Source organism: Melospiza melodia, unplaced genomic scaffold, assembly GCF_035770615.1.
Source record: "Melospiza melodia melodia isolate bMelMel2 unplaced genomic scaffold, bMelMel2.pri scaffold_51, whole genome shotgun sequence".
Lineage (NCBI taxonomy): Eukaryota > Metazoa > Chordata > Aves > Passeriformes > Passerellidae > Melospiza > Melospiza melodia.
In genome coordinates, this window is record NW_026948797.1 from 4,109,855 (window position 1) to 4,129,357 (window position 19,503).

The 19,503-nt window shown below is 55.2% G+C and overlaps 1 pseudogene; it reads right to left on the minus strand.

Annotated features, from left to right (window-relative positions):
• The window catches only part of LOC134413776 (serine/threonine-protein kinase PAK 3-like), a 28,057-nt pseudogene extending 10,673 nt beyond the window's left edge, over window positions 1-17,384 (minus strand).
• Window positions 17,385-19,503: the final 2,119 nt, after the last annotated feature.

Here is a 19,503-nt window from a genome sequence, read left to right on the forward strand (position 1 = left end):
TGCAGGGACTGATGGACAGCAGGCTGGACATGAGCCAGCAGTGTGCCCAGGTGGACAAGCAGGCCAATGGCTCCTGGCCTGGATCAGGAATGGTGTGGCCAGCAGGAGCAGGGCAGGGATTCTTCCCCTGTGCTCAGCACTGCTTGGGCAGCACCTTGAGTGCTGTGTCCAGTTCTGGGGCCCCCAATTTAGGAAGAAAATGGAGGGGCTGGAGCATGTCCAGAGAAGGGCAACAAGGCTGGGGAGAGAGCACAAGAGCTTTGAGGAGCAGCTGAGGGAGCTGCGGTTGTTTATCCTGGAGGAGGGTCAGGGGAGACAAGGCAGTTTCAGGGCACAGGTTGGACTTGATGATCTCCATGGCCTATTCCACCCTTGCTGATTCTGGGATTCTCTGAAAGAACCCTTGGAGCAGTTGAAGGAGGAGCCCTGGGCCTCCTCTTCAGAAGCTCCAGCAGCCCAGGTCCCTCAGCTTCTCCTGCCAGCCCCAAAGCCCATCCTGTCAGTCCTGCAGAGCCTCTGCAGCTCCTCCTCACTGCCCAGAACAGGGAGCCCCAGAGCCAGATAGAGCAGCCCAGATGTGGCCCCCTGGCCTGGGGTGCCTCTGGCAAGGGAGCAGCACGAGGCATTGCAGGAGACAATTCCTGCAGCACTTTTAGGATGATCCTGCTGCCCAAGGGATGTTCCCATGGTGCCAAGTCAGAAACTGCAATGGGGAGTGGGGCCAGAGAGGAAAGGGCAAACAGGGATGGGCTGTTTGCAGGGGAGGGAACAGGGGTGGGCAATAGGAAGAAATTCATAAAAGGGAAGTGGAAAGAAAGCAAAGGTGAAGCCCAGAAAATGCTCAGGGCAGTTTGGGGGTGGCTGCCAGGTAGCCCTGGCTCTGAGCAACAGCATCTGCAGTGGGACAGGAAACTCCCAGCTGATGGGAACAAACTTCCTGGCTGACTGCAGAGGCCAGGACAAAGCTGATTGGTTTCCCTGGTGTCCCCCAGCCCTTGCTGGCCCCAGGGGCTGATGGCATTTGTGCTCCCTCAGGTTCATGTCCCCACCGCAACAGCACTGGGGTGCTCCCCCTGCTCTGTGCAATGCAAACAGGGGCTCCTGAGCCAGTGCTGCCATGTCTGTGCCTGCAAGGATGGGGCACCTGTGTGAGCTGGGGGAGAGGCCAGGGCTGCAGAAGGGGGATGTTGTTGGCAGCTCCATCAGGACGCTCTGGGACGCTGTCCTGGGCTGTGCAGCGCACTGGGGATGGATCAGCCCCTGCTCTGCTGCTCCTTCCCGTCTGCCCCAGGGCCCTTGCAGAGCCCCAGCTGCTGCTGTCCTCAGCTGCCACAGCAACCCTGTGACAAAGCGGTGCCAGGGCTGTTCCAGGTACAATTGCAGTGACACTCGTTGGTGCCACCAGGTGCCATGGCAACAGCCACGGGGACCCGGTCCTTGGTTTGGTGCCATGGCAACCAATGCCCGGAGCTGCTGTGATGGTTGGTGGGCATGGAAAGCTGCCCTGGCCCCTTGCTCAGGGCTGGTGTCAGTGCCCAGAGCCAGAGGGGATCCCTTGCTGGGGGCTGTGCCATGGCCACCTGCCCTGTGCCGCGCTGGCTGCTCTGGCACCAGGAACCAGCAGCCAACGGCACTGCCAGGGCCAAAGGCCAGGTCAGCCAGACAGAAAGGGGCAGGGCTGGGCACTGTTTCCATGGCAACCGGCACTGGGGGGACACCTGGGTCACCTGGCCTGGCAGTTGCCATGGAAACCCCCGGCAGGGACTGAGGGCACAGCCCCTGGCACTGAGACACTGCTGGGGTGCTGAGCACAGGGCTGAGCACGCAGACATGGTTTTGTTCTTGCTGAGCTGCAGCACAGCCAAGGCCTGTCCTGCCCCTCGTCCAGCCACGCTGGGGAGGGGCTGGGGCTGCGGGGGAGCTGGGCAAGGGACACAGCCAGGACAGGGGACCCCAACTGACCTGGGCATAGCCCAGAGCAGAGCACATCATGCTCAGTGTGTGAAGGGGGGAATTTTGGAGGGAGGGCTTTTGCCTTCCCAGGTAACACTTAGGCAAGAGGGGGCCCTGTTTCACCAGTGCGCAGGGTCACTACCAAAGACACAGACACCAACTTAAGGAATTGTGTCCTTTATATCATGCACAGCTGCAAAGATTGACAAAAGGATAAGCTCAGCAAAGTACATCAACATTAGCAAAGAATTACAAAAGAAGCTCAGCAATCCATCATAACCCATCATTACATTTTGATGACCAATCCCTTGGTGAAACACTAGAGGTGATTGTGGTAGACAAAGATTCTGGCTGACTATCAAGGTACACCTTACAGACATCAGTAGTACTTTAGTGACACCATTCTTCATTCTTTTTTCTCAATCTCATTCCAATTAGGAACAAGAATTCTGTTGTCCACGGAGTTAGCACCTTTTTAATTCCAGAATAATGCCCCGAGACCCTTTGCTGTTCAGCTTTCCCATGCTGTCTGTGGCTAACAAGGCCTGGGGGGCCCTTTCCCCTCTGGCTGGAAGGGGCTGGGTCCCAGTCCCTGAGGGGCACCCAGGCTCCTGGATGGAATTCCTGTGCAAGTCCCTCAGTGTCACAGCAGCCTTCACATGGAGCCCCGTGGATCAGAGCATTTTCCAAAGGGGCCCTTGGGGCAAACAGGGAGATTTGGTCTGGCAGGATGTGTAAAGCAATCTCCTGTCAGATTCTCCTGACACAGACTCCTGGCTTAGGGACACATTCCCATTGTTCCTGCCCAGGTTTCAGGACTCAGAGTTGTCTTTCCTAGGAGCTGCTCCTTCAGCTGCCTTGGGAGGGCCTTTTGGCCTTTGGACCCACACTCTGGCTCCATTATTAGGGCTGCTGGATCCTAATAATCCTTTATCTCCACAAATGGTGGTGACTGGAGGTGGATCTCCTTTTTTCACAATCGTTCTTAAAATTGCAAGATCAATAATTGTGCTACTCTGTCATGGGGTCGAATAATCCAATCTTGTTCATTATTGTTTAACATAATTACTGTAATTTCTCCTGGATATTCTGCATCAATTCCTCCTGCCATGACAGGAACACTTTGCAAGGCCAAGCTCCAAGGGAGCAGTTACCAAAGCAAAGTGTCCTGGAGGAATCTGAATTCCTGTTTCAGTATTGATAGCTCTCATTGGCTTTGAATTTATCCTAATGAATTCCTATGCATGAAGTCCCAGCCCTGCAGCCTCTGGGCTGGCCCTGCCAGGGGCCATCACAGCCAGAACAATTTCCCAGGCAGCCCAAGTCTCACTGCCCATGGCTGGATTTGCAAATTGGGGGCAGCTGTGCACAGCCAGGCGGTTCCATTTCCCCCATGGGCCATTGTTAAGGGCATGGAGCACATCTGGGAGATGGGTTCTCCATGGGCAAAGGTTCCCATCTCCTCATTTTTCCAACTGCTCTTTTAACAACCCCTTCACCCTTTCAACCAATCGTGCAGCTTGTGGATAGTCTGGTACATGAAAAACCCTGCAGGCAAAATCACTGTATTTTTCACAGGAACAGACAAAGCACTCTGCATCACAGTATCAGCACACTCTGTAAAAATAGCCAATTTCCTGCCTTCCTCCTTTTTCCATTGTATACAATCTCACAAAGTTGACCACTGACATTAGGGTCCTGGCCAATTCTGTTCTGTAGGGTATTTAGTGTTACATCCCTGAGAAGCCAAAGTCACCAAATTAGCATTGTCAGCACTATTTCACATTATTATTATTTTATATGTAGATAGTGATATAGAAATAGATACATATAGCCATATATATATCTATGTGAATATATTAATATATATATGAATTATATATATGAATTATATATATATATATATATATATATATATGTCTCATTATACTATAAATATATATCTAGATTTTTATGATACCAATATTTCACTTGTACAAATGCATACCAGCTCAAGATTAAAACCTTCTTCTGTTGCTCCATGTGGGAGCATTCCAACAATAATTGTTCCTTCTGAAGGTGCTGTTTCCTATGTACTCTCAACAAATTCATCTTTGTCTGCCCAAACCCACACGGCCTTTTCCTTTTCCATATGCAATTTTTGGATGCATTTGAAGACATGCAGGGGTGCAGCTTCTTTTACCCAACTGCCCCACTGCTCCCACAGGGCTCCAACCTCAGCCCACTCCAGAGCCAGGGAACTCCAGGGAAGGGCTTCCCAGCTGGGAATTTCTGATGGGACTGATTGCTCACATTTACACTGAACAAGTGACATTTTGTTGGGATCTGGCCAGACTGTGCCAGTTTTGTTTTACCAGTGGGCAGAGTCAGCACCAAAGACACAGACTCCAACTGAAGTAATCAGTGTCATTTCCTGCAGTTCAGAGCAGCAAAGAATCACAAAAGGAGCAGCTCAGCAATGCACCCAACCATCTCCACCAATGATTGCCTGCAGTGATTAAGAAAGATCCAACGGCATTTACCCTCAACCTTTACCATCCCCCAGATCCACACAGCATCTGGGGAAGCTGTCACAGCCAAGGGCTGCAGAGCCACTCCTGGGCACTGGGAATTCCTGCAGGTGCCTCCAGCCCCAGGAGAGGCTCCAACCCCACTGGGAGAGGGCCCAGCTCTGACAGTGCTGAATGAACAAACTGACAGCACTGCTAGTGTGGCAACATCTGCTTTCATCCTCCTCCTGGGTCCCTCCCAAAGCCTGGCCAGGGCTCAAGGAGGAACAAAGGGAGGTGACTTTGACCATACAGCCCCAAACAAGGCCAGATGTCGGATTTCATGGCCTTGTCTGGCTTCTAAATACACAAAGGTCAATCCATGTTTCACTAATGAGTGGCTACATCTATCACAGTGCTAATGACCTGCATGTTTCATTAGGGAGCAGATACAAAGATAACCTTTGCTTGGAAGGTTCATCCAGAGGCCACCTTTGGCTCAGGGGCTGCTGTCCAGGCCTCACTCAGGGCTGGTGTCCAGGCCTTGGCACTTCAGGGACGTGGTTTAGTGCTGGGCTTGACACTGCTGGGTGACCGGCTGCACTGGGTGAGCTCAGAGGGCTTTTCCAACAGAAAGGATTCTGTGATTCCATGATTCTATCCACTGCATTCAGCTGGGGCTATTTTAGCAGCATTACTTTGCTCCAAAAGTTCCCTCTTGCCCAGCTCCTATGGCCTGAGGCTTCAGCTTCTTCGGCTCCTGGTGCTGAGCTGCTCATGCTGAACGAGATGACATGGAGAGAAGAACACAGTCCATGCAATTCCTTCTGGGACATGGAGAGGGGAGGCTGTGCAAAAAGGAGCATTGTTTGGTGTGGCCTCCTCTCTGCCCTTCACACCTTTCAGCACTTTGAACCAGCCAAGAGCTTTCTCCAAGAGTGCAATGGAGCAGCTGTTCCTGCTCCCAGGCCTGGCTCTCCCCAGTCTCTGACCTTGCCTGCTTCTGTCCCTCGTGCTGTGCCCTCTGTTCCCCCAGGGCTCGCTGGCTGCTGCCCAGGACTGTGGCACTGGCACAGATCCAGTGCTCCAGAGCCTCCCTTCTGTGCCCTTGCAGCTGCCTGGGCACAGCAGCCTTTTCCATCTGGAAGCTCCCCATGCACAGGGAGTGCCCAGCTCAGTTCCCTGCACAGCCTCCAGGAGCCCAGGGCTGCCATCTCAAGTCCCTGCTGGCACTGGGGGCTCCCAGGTGCCTCAGGCTGCTGTGACACCGCTGCCCACGGGAGGGAAGAGGGGCAGGGGCTGTGCTCAAAGTCAGCTCCATGTGCTGCTGCTGCTGCTGCTGCTGCTGCTGCTGCTGCTGCTGCTGCTGCTGCTGCTGCTGCTGCTGCTGCTGCTGCTGCTGCTGTGGGGTCATTTATGCAGCCCTGGCCCAGAGTCAGGGATCAGATCATGCCAGTCTCTTCCAGCCCTGTCTGCTCAGAGTTTGGGCCTTGGAGCCTCAGGTGGCCAAAGGCAGCTGCTGCTGGTCCCTCTGTGTGCCCCAGTGTTCAGCAGTGCTGCTCCATCAGTCTGTGTCCAGCAACGGGGAAAAGCCTCAGCCCTGCAGGCCAGGAGCTGTCGGGCTCTGCCTGAGCAGCTCAGTCAGCAGGAAGGGAGCTGCTCCACATGGGAACCAGGAGCAAAGGACATTCCTTTGATATGACATGTTTTCTATTTAAAGAAAAAAAAAAAGGAAAAAGGGAAAAATAGGTAAATTGTAAAATATAAGAATAAAATCCAAGTGTTAGTGAAAAAACATAACATAATGTTAGTTAATATAAATGCAAAGTTACATTCTTTGCATTAAGAGGTAAATAATCTTTTCAAAAAGAGAACTCAGTTATTTACAGTGTAAATGTGCTGATGGCATGGATCCACCTTACTGACCTCAGCAGCCTCTTAAAAGATTTTGGGCTTTGTTTCCAACATTGGTATTTGAAATTGTAGTTGAAGAAAGAGGAAATTGCTTTGCGCCCTTCCAGCTTCAAGAAGGACTGGGAATGGAAACTCTGTCAAAGCCCAAATCCTTTAGAAGATTACCTTTCTTTCTCAGCCTGGGAATGAGCTGCACATTCCCTTTGAAACTGTCAGGGATTTCTTAGAGACACGAAGTCCCACTTACAGCTTTTTGCTCTGGTTTGGAAGTGCAGAAGGGCAATACTCCATCCATCAGCTCCAGACTGCACTGCCTCAAGAGCATGGCCAACTCGCCAGCTTTGGCCCACTTGTGGCACTTCTAGAGGAGGAAGAAAGTGCAATTGACAATTACAGCCAATCAAGAAGGAAGAATGGGACAGATGAAACACCCTGTGCAGATCCAAGAATTCAGCTGGGGCTGTGGAGAGTTTGGGTTCTTGCCAGTTGGATGTGTGTCCCCCAGCTGCAATCTCTGGGCCTGCAGCAGAGTCTCGCTCACCTGCCAAAGCAGAAAGCTCAGGCGCTGTGCTCGCAACGGGCTCGACTGATGCAGAGCTGTCAGAGCAATGTGAGGGCAGAGCCAGCCCAGCTGGGCCCAGGGCAGAGCCCAGCAGAGCCCTGGCAGAGCCCAGAGCAGCCTCAGCACCCGCAGAGCCCGGCTGCAAGGAGAGAAAGCAGAAACCGCCCGTCAGCTGAGGGCTCCTGTCCCCTTGTGCCAAGGCCTGCGGTGCCCAGGCCATGTTGGCTGTGCCCAGAGCTGTGCCCAGAGCTGCCCATCCCTGCTGCCTTTGGCAGCAGAGCAGGAGGGCAGCACATGTGCCCAGCCTGCAGCCAGCCACAGCACATCCAGCCCTCAGCAGCTGCCCAGAGCAGGATGCTCCTGTGCTCGCTGCCATCTCCCAAAAGCTCTGATCCCACCCTGCCAAGCACACAGGGACCCACCTCATGCCACCCATGGCTGGAAGAAAAGCTGCTCCCAAACCACGGCCTCAGCCTTCTCCAAGGGCACGGTCCATCCACGCCATAGCTGCTCCCAAGCACTTTCCCATCCACACTGGACCACCTAGAATGCTTCCTCTGGAAAAACAGACAACACATTATTGAAAAGAGATTAGAGACAAAAAGGGAAAACAAGAAAAACGGTAAAAACTCTTATCTCTGTCAGGGCCTTGAGGAAGGCCCAACTCCTACATGGTAGGGAAAAACCCGGCCATGGGTGAGGGAAGCCCACACTTTCTCTCTTCCCCCCTGCACTGCCCCCCAAAATCACGGTGATCCCAAAGCAAACAAGGGCTGCTTATGGCCTCTGACAGCCCATTGCTCAGGGCTTGCCAGCGCCCCAGCCCCGCAGGCTCTGCCCCAGCCCGGCCAAGCTGCCCGGCAGCAGCGCCGCAGTCCCACAGCAGCTCCAGAGCAGCCCCATCCAGAGGCACCGGGGAGCCCTCAGCAAGGCAGCCAGCAGCACACGGGCAGGAGGACACAGATGGCGCTTCCTGCCAGGCACAGGGCTTGTGGCCATCTCCAGGCACTGCTCTCACAGGGATCCCTGCAGCTCTGGCCCCTGCCCAGCCGCTCTGTGGGCAGCACAAAGGCTTCAGCAGAGCCACCACAGGCCAAGGGGCTTCTGGCCATTTCCCCTTGCCCACTGCACGCCTAGGCAACTAGCTTAGCATGAGCAACCTTCTCCCCTGTCAGGGCCTCACCACCCCTCAGCCTGCTGTGCTGCTGAGCACAAGCACCCTTTTCACCCTTTCCGGCCTCTTGCCCTGCAGAGCCTGGGCAGCAAAGAAAAGCTCCTGGCGGTCTGTGTATCATAACACATTCTAGAATTGATTTATCTACAGTAATCTATAACATATAATAATATATACAATTATAATATACCCTAGAATTTATTTATTTATAATATAGATAAAAACTGGAAAAGAAGAAAAGAAAAATCTTAAAGAAAAGGAAAATTACCCCTGTCGCTCAGGTTGCCCCAGCAAAGACAGCCTCCCAGATCAGGTCTCCTCCTCAAGTCATCCGGCAGAGCAGGCAGCCGAGCCCTGACAGGCAAGGCCGAGCCCTCCATGCCCTGCGCAGCTGACCGTGCAGCCTCTGGATGGTGGAATATCGCCCACGCTGTATTGCCAGGAGGACATGCAGTGTTTCAAGTGCCAGCTGTGACACGGCACTGCTCCTGCCCTTCGTCAGGCGTTGCAGGGCTGTAAGAGAGGAACAGAGGCACGGTCAGAGCCAGACCTGCGGGGAGCCCAGGAGAGTCCCCTGCAAGGGCCATTGCAGCCGGCTCTTGCCATGGCCAGGAGGGAGCAGGGAGCAAGGGGATCAGCCCGAAGCTGCTGGCCACCAATGGCCCACGTGGCCCTGAAAGCTCCGTGTCCTCTGCCCACGGGAGCAGAGCCCTCCACAGCTGGGGCAGGGCTTGCAGCTCTCCCCCGGTAGCCCCCGCTGTCAGCCCGCTGCCCTCACTCACCAGTGCAGATCAGCTGTAGCTCTTGCTGCTGCCCCCTCAGGCGCCGCCCAGCCATTCCTGTGAACACAGAACCTGTCACGGCCCCAGCAGCACAGATCCCTGCCAGCGGCGCTGCCGGCGCTGTGGCCACACGGGCTGCTGGCCCGGCAGGGCTCAGCCCGGCCCTTGCCGCACGCTGCCGCCCCAGGGCCCGGCTGCCAGAGGGCGGCAGCAGCAATGCCCAGGCCAGGCGGGGCTCCACGGCGCCGGGCCCAGCTGGCGCTGCCAGGACTGCAGCCAGGGCTGGGGCCGAGCTGCGGTGGGCCGGGGAGGGGAAGGGCAGCCCGGGCTCGTGGCTCACCCATGAACCTGATGGCCGCCTCTCGCAGGGGCTTCTGTGGGTTCTCCACGTAGCGCAGGGCCTGGCGCAGGTGCTCAGTCACTTGGCTCCTGTCCTCTGCCAGCTGGAGAGAGCAGCAGGAGGGAAGGGTTGGCACGGACTCAGCTGCCTGCGCCCAGCCCCGGCCTCCCCTGGCCGCAGAGCCCTGAGGCACGGCCAGCAGCCGTTGCCCAAGGGCTCCCGAGGGGAGGGGAAGAGGGCCGGCTGCTGCCTGGGGAGCCGCGGTGCCACCCCACAGCCCCGCCGGGCCGGGGCTCCATGGGCACCCAGCTCGGGCCCACGGGAGCCTGGAGCAGAGCCCACGTGGCCTCTGGCTGCAGCAGCGGGCAGGGGCACAGCTGCCAGCCCTGCACACTGAGGGGCCTTCTCCAGGCTGAGGCTGGGGCTTGCAGGCCGTCCTTACCAGGAGCTCAGCTAACTTCAAGAGTTTCTCTTTCTTCACTGTTTTTTCATGATCTTTCCTTTTCAGGAACTTGACCGCACAAAGCAGCGTTCCCCGAGAAGCCTGGAGAGCAGCAGAGATGCAGAGATGGCCCCCACAGCCCAGGGCACAGGACTCGCGTCCCTGTGCCAAGGCCTTGAGGAGGCTGCAGTCTGGCAGGCACAGGGCAGGAGGCAGCCGAGCCCCCTGCCAGGGGGACATCAGCAGCGCATGAGTCCTCACCAGTGCCACACGCAGATTCTCATTGTGGCAGTGGAAGAAGAGTGGGAGCAGGCTCTGACACACTTGGGTCATCAGGGGCTTTTTTCCTTCTTCTTCTACAGCAGACATCAAAGTGTGAAAGAGAATCATGGAGAGCTGCTGCACTTGGCTATCACCCTGTAGAACAGGAAGGCAGCAAGAGCTCAGCATCAGCTGATTCTGGCCCACGTTGGCGCAGACCTGCATCTCCACAGGGCACCAAGTGTCTGGGCAGCAGCCAGTGGCCGTGTCTGGGGGCACAGAGCCTTACTTTGTCAAAGAGTGGCAGGAACAGCTTAGCCAGGTCCAGGGCCACGGGGCTGGGTATCCCGGCACCATCATCCAGGAAGAGATAGCCCAGTATCCTGGTGGTCATCCTGAGCAGGAGGTCCATGAGCCTTTCGGTCAGGCTCCGCTTTCTTTCCGCCTGAGCAGAAGGCAAGTTTGTGAAAGGCCACCCTGCTGCCGCAGGGCCCAGAGCCAAAGGCCTCTCCTGAAGTGTGACAGTGGTTTTCAGGATAAGGGAAGAGATGTAGATCTGACTTTTATATTTCAGAAGGCTTGATTTATTATTTTATGATGTATATATTACATTAAAACTATACTAAAAGAATAGAAGGAAAAGGTTCATCTCAGAAGGATAGCTAAGCTAAGAATAGAAAGGAATGAAAACAAAAGTCTGTGGCTCGGACAGAGAGCGAGAGCCAGCTCTGCTGTGAGTGGTCACTAATTCCAAACATCCACATGAGACTAATCACGGATCCACCTGTTGCATTCCACAGCAGCAGATAACCGTCGTTTACATTTTGTTTCTGAGGCCTCAGCTTCTCAGAAGGGAAAAAATCCTTAGAAAGGATTTTCACAAAAAGATGTCTACGACACTGAAGCACTTGGGCAGCTGAAGCGGGAGGCAGGAGAGCTGGGAGCAGCTGCCCCAGCGCCCAAAGCCCAGGCAAGGCCAAGCGACTGCGTTGCCCAGCCCCACACTGCCTGCACGACTTCAGCCACTGCCCCCTTCTCACCAGCGGGGAATGGTCCCTGAGATGCTGGCTGCCAGTGTCTGCGCGCTCCCTCCGCAGGTGCCTTGGCAAGACATCCATGATGCTGTCCCTGCATTCCCTCAAGTCCAGGCACTCGAGGCCCTGAAAGGCACAGGGCAGTGATGGCGGAGCCAGCCGGCAGGAGCCCAGAGCCGCACAGGGCTGGGCCCAGGCAGCAGCGCAGGGCACGGGCACCGTCCCAGGCGGCTGCGGCGACGAGAGGGCAGAGAGCGGGGAGGCAGCTCAGCCAGGCAGCGCTGGCCTTCAGGCTCACCTCCGCAAGGAATGCCAGAGCAAGGAAATCCCAGTATGGCATCTTTCTGCTGAGCATCTCAAGGAGGCAGTCTAAGATCCTTTTACACAAGGGCCTGGATGCATGGCACATCTCCCTGGAAGGCAGAAAATGGCACTAAGACCCTGAGCCAGGGGGGGAAGCCTCTCCCAGCACTGAATCATACAGTTCTTGTCTTTCCCTAACACCCTGCCAGGGGACCTGGGCCCTTTGAGATGTGGTCCCTCCTGGGCACCCTTCTTTCCCAGCCTTTTCCAGTCTGCTTGGCTGTCCCTCGTCCCTTTGGCCCACCGCCACGGGGACCGTGTGGGACAGCCCAGGCACAGGGCACAAATGCCAGGAGCAATGGGGAGAAGGGGGGTCTCACCTGGCCAGCAGAGCCACAGCAAAGTGGTGGGTATCAACACAGAGCAGCGTGTCCCAGCCACGCTTGCCTTCCATTGACACCACCACATGCTCACACTGGAGAAGGCAGAGCAGGGACTTCAGGGTCTGCACTGCAAACCTGTGTGCACAGCAAAGGCCCAGGTCACACTGGTAGCACTGGCTCCTTTGCGGGCCACGTGGCACGGACAGGAGGACTGGCATGGAGCACCTGTTGGGGCTGGTGGCAAGGCCATGCTCTTCCTGGCATCCCTTCCAGAAGGTATCCACCTCCTCTGGCATCTCTTCTGTGCTGAAGAACACTTGGAAGAGCAGATGAACAAATAGGTGGGGGAAATACAGCGTCACAACACGTGGGACAGGGGGCTCCTGGAGGATCTTCCACATCACCACGGTTGCCTGCAAAGGACAAAGCCCCCCGAGACAGCGCTCAGTGCCGAGGTGTCCATGTGGCAGGGCCTGAGCTTGGCAGGGAGAGGCCCCGAGAGACCTTAGCAGGGGGAGCACAGGGCCTGGTGGGCCTGAAGCTGCCCCTGGGCCGGGTTTCAGGCCAGCGCCTGAGGCAGGGAGATGCAGTGGGGGAAGGAGGAAGGAGAGCTGCTGGAGAGGAGGCCTTGGGGCCAGCAAAGGTCAGTTGCAGAAACTCACAGCCAGGCCAAAGACACCCGTTTTGTCCCCATCGGAGGTGCACGTGCTGCGCTCTGGCCAGCTCCCCAGCACATCCAGGAGGATCAGCTGCACTGGCTCCGCAGTCCTGGGCGAGCACATGATGCTCTTCCACATGGTGATGGCAGCTCTGCAGGGTTAGAGCTCTGGCTCAGGGGTGTCTCAGACACAGCACTGTGGCCTGGGCATCCCTAGGGGCCTGGGCTTAGCACCAGCTCTGCCTCTGCCCACTGGCCCTTGCCAGCAGCACCCAGGCAGCCCAGCTCTGTGGAGACAGGGCCCTGAGGGGCAGCAAGGGAGCATGGCAGCAGGCTCCAGGGGCTGACGTGCCAGGGCTGGGAACGGCAGCAGCCAGAGGGCCCTGGAACTCTCTGTTGGTCAGACACCTGGGACAGGCTGTACAGGGTGATGGGCTGGGAGGCCTGAGCCCTCTGGGCAGGTGGGCCCCATACCTGTCACAGGACGGGGCCACACGCAGTAGCGTCACCACTGCGTCATCCAGGTGTGCTTTGGTGAGTTTCAGCAGGGCCTTGTCCAGTCTGTGCTCAGCAGAATCGTTGGCCTTGAGCCATCGGTGAATGTACCTGACCATGGCGGGCACCTGGAGAGGGCATGGGGAGCCTTGGAAAGCTGCCAGAGGGAGCAATGTCCCCAGGGTCCCCAGAGAATGCTTCCCTTCCCAGCGCACTGCCATGGCCAAAAAGGCTCCCAGGGACCAGCAGGCGTGGCTGGGGAAGCCACGGGACTCATGGGGGAATTGAAGCCTGGCCCCAGGCTGCTTACTTGTTCTGCCCTGGCAACACCCTTCTCCAGAAGCAAATCCAGCAGGGCGGCACTGGTCTCATGATTGAGGAGCTCGGAGTGTGCTCTGAGCCCAGCGCCCATGGTGCTGCTCTCTTCCTGCCGAATGCTCCTGATGAAGTCGCAAATGAGCTGTAGCAGAAGGGCAAGAAGCTGGGGATGTTGCAAAACGCGCTGCACACACGGTGCTGGGCTGAGCAGGGACAGCAGGCCCAGCCCAGGTGGGGGTGGCTGCAGGTACCTGCGCTGTTGTTCGGAAGCAGCCAGGGGTGTGTTCTTGCTCTTGGGTGCACTCCAGGGCTGCATCTGGCAAAGAGCAAGTGCAGCCAGAGCTGAGGGGCTGAGGGAGAGGCCGGAGAACACAGCCCAGCCCTGCACTGCCAAGGCAGAGAGAGCCCTGGGATGCTCCAGGGGGATGGAGCAGGGCACTGCGGGGTGTCTGTCCGGCCCCTCTTCCGTGCTGTCCCTGAGCATTTCCCCAGGGGATGGCATGGCATGGCATGGCATGGCATGGCATGGCATGGCATGGCATGGCATGGCATGGCATGGCATGGCATGGCTTGGGGCCAGGTTGGCTGCAGGCTCCAGCCTTGCAGCCCAGCTTTGCCACTCACCCTCCTGCGGTGGAGGAAACGGCACCACCTCTTCCGTGTCCTGCGCTGGAGCAGCTCCAGGGCCTTCTTCCTTCTCCTCCTCCACGCAGGCCAGCTTGGGCACTCTCGGGGCTCTCTGCTCCATGTCTGTGCCTGGAGCGCGCCCCAGCAGCGAGCCCAGCTGGTGCCGCTCCTGCAGGGCCTCCTGTGCCGTCCCTGCGGGCGGGACGCGGCTGTCAGCGCTCGGCCCGGGGCCAGCCAGGGCCCCCGAGCGCCCCTCACCCGCCCCGGGCCGGCCATGCCCCGGCGTTCGCTCCTTGGAATGCGGAACGGGAGGCCCGGGGCCGGCGGCCGCGCTGCCGAGCGGCGGAGCTCGGGCCGGGGAAGCCGCAGCGGAGGCGGCGGGAGCGGCCGCGCCGCGTGTGTCCTCCGCGGGCCCCGGGAGGAGTCGGGGCCAGGGCCGGGACTGGAGCCTGCCTCGGGTCCGGGGCCGGGCTCGGGCCAGGCGGAGGCAAAGGGCGGCAATGCCGCCCCGGCCCCCGGCACTGATGCTCGCCCGGCAGCGCCACCGCCAGTACGGCCAGAGCCGGGCGGAGGCGAGACCGCGGCGGGATGGCCGGGGCCGGGCACGGGGCAGCCCCGCCCGGGGCCGGGGGCGGGCCGGGGGCATGGCCCAGCCCTGCAGGGGGGAGGGAGGCGGGGAGAGGAGAGGGATGCCGGGCAAGGGACCCCGAGAGAAGGGTGCCCGACCGCGGGAAAGGGAGAGAAAAAGAAAGAAAGAGAGAAAGAGTATTCAAAACTATCTGTTTTCTGCTGCCGCTGCCGCTGCTGCCGCTGCTGCCGCCGCTGCCGCCGCTGCCGCCGCTGCAACTGAAGCACCGGGGCCGTTCGTCCCCGTGTCCGTTCCCCGCTCGCCCCACGAGCCCCACGTTCGAGCCCCGCGCGCCCCGGGGACAGCCCCTTTGTCTGTCCAAACACGGGAACTTTGCAGCCTTGAGCCCGGATGCAGAGCCCTGACTCCTGCACACTGGCGCGGCGATCCCCTCGCTTGCTGCTGTGCATTGTCCTTGCTGAGGGTCAGACACTGCCGGGCTACCTTCCCTTGGGGTAGGATTCCTACCTGAGCCCAGCACTGCACTTGCACCTCCAGTGTTGCCTTCCAGTAAAAACAGGGAAGGAAAACTGTGTGTGGCTCATGGTATTTTAGAGTGTCTAAAAATCCCTAAGTCACCGATCTTAGAGGTGCTGTGCATCTTGAATTACTGGGATGCAACATGGAAAAGGGGAGTATAGAAATAAATTGAGGAAAACATCTTGGATTGTTTCTTTCATTTTCATTTCACTTCCAGAAAGCCATTTCAAGTTTCCAGGAATCTTCTCCTGTCTGCTCTTCTCAAGAATCTCTCATAGAGAACAAGGTCAAGCTTCTGTCACAAGATTGCCACCAGCTGCAGCTTCTCTTGACTTTCCACACTGCACAATGTGTGCAGCAGGACTTTTGCTGCAAAGCAGGACAAATGTTTGGAGAACTTGACATGTCATTTCTTTTTCCTGGTGGGCTGGGGAGTTGTGCCACTGGTGAAGTTTTCATTGTGACTGTTTGTGCTGGCTTAGGGCAAATTTTGGGAGGAAATCTCCAAAAGGGGTCCGTCTAGAAAGCAAGTTCAAGCGTCCCCACCCCCTACTAGTTCAGGAAAAGACTTCCCTTGAGAAAAGTGAAAAAAACCCAGTTTATTTAACAAGTAAAGTATTCACAAGCATGAAAAATGAGTAATATTAAACAAAAACCTCTGACACTGCCGAAGAGATGGCAAATTCAGAAAGTCCTTTTTGTGCATTGTAGTTGGCTCACTTGGTCTCTTCTAAGTCCCTCTGGTGCTGGAATGCAGCATCCCAGAGCTCAGTGGGCCACAGGTGTGAGCTGCTGCCGGTGTTTTTCTGGGTTTTCAGTCCAGAGCAGGTTTAAACAGTTCCAAGAAAAAGGAAAGTCACAGTCCAAGGAAATTCTCTGCCCCAGCTAGCTAAAAAAATTTTGCTAGACCTGGGCTGTGAAGGCACCGGGAAATTTCCAAATCTAGGCACTGGCGGTCCCAGCAAACACCAGAGCTGGATGGTGCTGAAGCCAGAACCTGCAAATTTCCAAATTTTGGCTTTCTGTGTCAGCAAATCACTGGACTTGGGCTGTGCCAGCACCAGGAAGTTTTCAGATTTGAGCGCTGGCGCTGCCAGCAAACACCAGATCTGGGTGATGTCATCGCCAGCGACAGAAATCTGCCAGATTTGGGCTCTGCTGGCACTGAGAAATTTCCAAATCTGGGTTTTGGTACGGGAAACACAAGATGTGGGTGGTGCCAGACCCAGTAGCAGGAAGCTGCTACGGGTTTTGGATTTCTGTGCCAGCAAATTGCTGCACTTGGGCTGTGCCAGAATAGGGAAATTTCCAGATCTGGGCACTGGCAGTGCCAGCAAAGAGCCCATTTCAGGCTCCAGGCAGGACTGCATCTGGATGCCTTCTTCTTTGCCTTCCTTCTTTCTTTCCTTCCTTCCTGGGGTCCTGCTGCCAGCAAACTCCAGATTGGGCGGTGCTGGCAAGGGGAAATTGCCAGGTTTTAGCTTTCTTTGCCAGCAAATTCTGGACATGGGCGGTGCCAGAAGAGGGAAATTGCCAGATGTGGACACTGGCAGTGCCAGCGCACACCAGATCTGGGTGGGGAATGTGCCAGCACCAAGAAATTGCCAAATGTGAACTTTCTGCGCCAGCATATAACTGGAATTATGCTGTGCAGGCATCTGAAAAATTCTGGATCTGGGCACTGGTGGTGCCACCAAACACTGGATCTTGGCATTGCCAATGACGGTAGCAGGGAATTGCCAGATTGTGCCTTTCTTTACCAGAAAATTGCTGGACTTGGCTCTGCCAGAACAGGGAAATATCCAGATCTGAGCACTGGCAGTGGCAGCAAACACCAGGTCTGGGTGCCTGTATTGGCACCAGGAGATTGCCGGATTTTGGCTTTGCAAATTGCTGCACTTGGGCTGTGCTGGCCCTGGGAGATTTCCGGATCTGGGCACTTGCGCAGCAAACACCAGACCTGGGTGGTGTGTTGTAGTGGGGTTTTATACTTTGTAATACTTTGCAATAGTTTTGGTTTTGAATCCCTGTATTTTTCCCAAATGGTTCATCCCAGATGGTGTACCCCTTCCTTTACCTGTGTAACCCCTTTCCCTTGCTGAGATCATCCCCAAATCCCCACCCTGGCTCTCTGTCAGTTGCACAGCATACCATCCCCTCTATCTAGAAGCTTCGGTCCAGGATGTTGAGTGATCAGCCAGAGGCCAGGGGTCAGTGCCCCAAGCCTTGCCCCATATGCTGTCCTAAATATCAATCCCCCAGTACCCATCCCTTAAGGTAACTTATTGGTCAGTAAAATGTTATCTACTTTTGGTTTCCACCTCCCTTTAAATGTAACCTTGGCACATCTCCAGGGGCTCTCAGCAGAAGCCCCCTTAAGTGTAGGGGCTCCTTTGGGACTCCTAGAATAAAACCTTGGATTAACCCCTGCTAAGAGTCGGCCCTTTATCTCCTACCGATGTCTCTGGTGTCTCTTGTGCTGCAAAGGCTCCCAGCCCAGGTGCCCTCAGTACCCTCGAGGCACAGAGAGCGTCTCCCCATTGTCGGCTATGTCGGGGCTGCCCCCAGGTGTCTGCCGACTCGGGACTGGCCGGAGATCCTGAGGGGCTCCCAGAGAGACAGAGACAGTGCTGCTGGTGGCAGCACCAGGAAGCTGCCGGGTTTGGGCTTTCCGTGCCAGCAAATTGCTGCACTTGGGCTGTGGTGGCACAGGGAAATGTCCAGATCTGGGCATGGGCGGTGCTATCAAACACCAGGTCTGGGTGGTGACAGTCTTGGCACCAGGAAATTGCTGCCTTTTGTCTCCTTTTTCCAAAAAATTGCTGCACTTGGGCTGTGTTGGAAGCGAGAAATGTCCAGATTGGGGTACGGGCGGTGGCAGCAAACACCAGATCTTGGAATTGCCAGTGCTGGCAGCGGAAATTGCCAGATTTTGGCTTTCTTTACCAGAAAATTGCTGAACTTGGCTCTGCCAGAACAAGGGAGTTTCCAGATCTGGGCACTGGTGGTGGCAGCAAACACCAGATTGGGGCGGTGCCAGACCCAGTAATGTTGGAAATGAATTTGTAGAGATTTTTTAAGGTTTGATAGAAGGTTTCTATAGTATGTATACAAGTGTCATGATCCGTCTTTATGAACTGGTTTTGTGATGGTTTGTGGGTTGATCTCAGAGTGCAAAAAACACCGACACGGTACACGGGGTTGCTGTGATAATCAAAACAAATGTACCATTATTGAATATCCACAACAAAATGTGTTGAGGAGAAACTGGGGGGAAAGGGAAAAAATAAGGAAAAGGAGGGAGGAAGAGAAAGGAAGGTATAGAGCTACCAACTGTTTTACTAGACTGGGACTAGACCCAGAGCTAAGCAAACACATACAGCCAGGTGACATTGTGTAATGTCGACGGAAGGGAACCAGGACATCATTTTGATCATCACAGGCTCAATTTTATTGATCAGTACGGCGGGTTAAATACAGTTAATAATGAGCTTCATACATATTGCAAAAGTTGAGCTCAGGATTGGTCAGCTTGCATATCAGCACCTACGCCTACTTCTACATTCCTATGGTTCTACTTTTGATACTTTCTACATATTCTTAGGATGTATTCAGGACTAATCTCAACTCCCTATCCTCATGTTGCAGCAAGGTCGCTGCTGACTCTTCCTTTTAGCTTGCTGACTGCTGACTTTTCTCCTTCAGTTTAACCAGTGGCATTATATCAGTGTGGCCTTTCTCAGCTAACCAATTATTAATAATGCTCTCCACATTTCCCCCGTTTTCTTCTTGTGCAAGGAGATTAGTTTGCCATGTTTTTGCTATTGTACGGCTGACCATGTTTTGGATACAGTTAAAGATACAAGGCAAAATAAGCAAAAACAGTAAAATTACACCCAGCAATCCTATAGCATAGATCCCAAGGTTCCTCAGCCACGGTCCGAGTCTTAAGCCTTTAAGCCATTCGTCAATTCCTAAACCGTCTTCTTCTTTAAGTTTGTGAAGTCCCTGTTGTAACTCTTTTATCTTAGTGTGAATGGACACTGAATGATCAGACAGATTCATGCAACACATTCCCTCGAACTCTTCACATCCATGCCCTTGTGCTAAGAGCAAAAAATCTACAGCAGCTCTATTTTGCAAAACAGCATGGTTAACACTTTGCACATCTGCAGTTAGCATGTCTAGAATTTGTGATGTCTTGTTCAGCTCATTCTTTGCCCAGCATCCTAGTTGTTTTGCTAAATTCATAGCTTTATTGGCAGATCCTCCTGGTAAGATAGTTGAAACCACCACCTGTTTGAATGTGCCCCAAAACCGTGGATCTCCTATCTTGCTGCAGTCTAAGTCATGTATGCTACGTTTTCTCCTGTTTGAATTTTGACTCAGCTGCATTAGCAAGGACACATTAGGATGAAACAGTGACAATTTTCCCAAAAAACAGGGTCCACCCTGTGGTTTAGCTGGTATACCATTCCATGCCCTGTCTCCACAAATCAAAAATATTCCTGTGGGTAATTTCATTGGTGCTGTGATATTTGTGCCGTTACATTGACTGTAATGCTGTGGAGAGAATTCACTCACATTCAGGGATGAATCTAGGGTGGCCCATGTTTCTTTAGGCTGGTTTAAATTCTGAGCATCCGAAAGTTTGAAGCTA